This window comes from Leucopleurus acutus, assembly GCF_964270905.1.
Source record: "Leucopleurus acutus genome assembly, chromosome: 1".
NCBI lineage: Eukaryota > Metazoa > Chordata > Mammalia > Artiodactyla > Delphinidae > Leucopleurus > Leucopleurus acutus.
Window position 1 is genome coordinate 129,480,627 of NC_139142.1, and position 1,865 is coordinate 129,482,491.

Sequence of the window (1,865 nt, forward strand, 5' to 3'; positions counted from 1 at the left end):
GCACACCGCAACGAAGAGTAGTCCCCGCTCACCGCAACTAGAGAAAGCCTGCGCACAGCAACGAAGACCCAACGCAGCCAAAACTAAATTAATTAAATAAAGAAATTTTCTAAAAAAATGTTTAACTTTTCATTTTGAATTGAATCGAATCTACCTCTGTAGAAATTGCAAAAGTGAAAGACTCTTGTTGCTGCGGTTGGCACAGGCCAGTCCTGTGTGTTGATTCCTTTTCCATCCCATCTGAGAGGCTTTTCCCTTCAGTGATATAATCCCAATTTAAAAAAAAAATTAAACAGAGAGTAATGGACATGTCTGTATACTCTCTTCTTTAATGTGGAAAACTTATTGCCTAAGGATATAAAACACGCTAGCTGCTAGTCTAGTCCAGATCCTCTGGATACAACTGACAAAATTCCAACTCTATTCTTAACAAGGGGGTACAGATTTGTTGGCTTTTGAGTTCAAACTATAAAAAGGGCACGGATGGAGCTAGACTCAGGGTCAGCTGAATACAGGGACACAGAGTCTCCCTTCCCTCCTTTCCTCTTCCCTCTGCCCCCCATCTCTGTGTCTGCCTGCATACTTGCTTCAATTTCTCTGCACAACTGACCCTACACATTGGAGACAGTATGGCCACAGGCAACCCAGGCTTATATCCCTCTAGCCACATGGACAAGACTGAAAAAAAAAGTGTTGTTCTTCTCCATCAGTTCCAGTTAGAAAAGGGAAGGATCCTGGCTGGCCTAAAGTGAGTCATAATGCCATGCCTAGGCCAGTCACGTGACCAGAGGGAGAGTAAATGAACTCAGCTCTAACTCTCTCACATGCCCACCTCTGTGGCCCAGGAGAGAGGACCAGCAGGCACCCACCAGTACTGGCTGCAGTGGAAATACAGCCACTTCCCAAAGATAAGGAGTGCTGTTACCAGGAGAAGGTAGGAAAAGGGCTGGGCCAACTCAACATATCTATGCTACTCTAGGGAGAAAAAAAAAGTTATGCAAGACCATGTTGCTATTATTTTATGTCAGATGTTTGTTGCTGCAAATAAGTTTACTTCTACAACCTTGGAAAGTAAAGACAAGAATCTGACTCCTGATAGTATTTTTAATCTTTCCCCAAACAACTTTTGAGGAATTGACAAAGTTTGCCATCCCACCTAATGACACCTCATTTCTGAAGTTTGGTTGTTGTTGTTTCTTTTTATCTTAATTGAAAGAGTTTTTATGTGCAAAGAGTTTTAAAAGGCACATAGTTCTACAAGAGGTAGTTATCACGGAAAATAATTGTTCTCCTTCAACCTTCCCTCCACCCCAGTACAGCACCTTTATTGTTTATTTGGGCATTTACCTCCATATTTCTGATAGCAAGCGTAAGCTCTTTCCTTTAGCATTTTTAGTTTTAAGCATTACCTATCGATTTCCCCTATTGAAAATAAGTATTTCAAGGAATTCCCTGGCAGTCCAGTGGTTAGGACTCTGTGCTTTCCCTGCCGAGGGCATGGGTTCAACCCCTAGTAAGGGAACTAAGATCCCACAAGCTGTGTGGCATGGCCAAAAAAAAAAAAGGTATTTCACTTTCTCTCTGCCCCAACTCCCCAACACACACACACACATACACCCACCCCCACATGGGTGTACTTCCCAATTCTCTATGCCCTCAACCTATTTTTATCATATTTTTAGTCTGCTCATTATTCACTTTTACATTATGATGATTATGTGAATGCTATTCTACGACTGAAACATGAAGTCTATTAGAATTTTCCTTCTTCCTTGTACAACTTTTTATTTTCCCTAGAATTAATACTTATCTTAGGTTGTTTGTTTTGCTTAGCTTTCTGGTTTGCTTAGTTTAAATATATATAT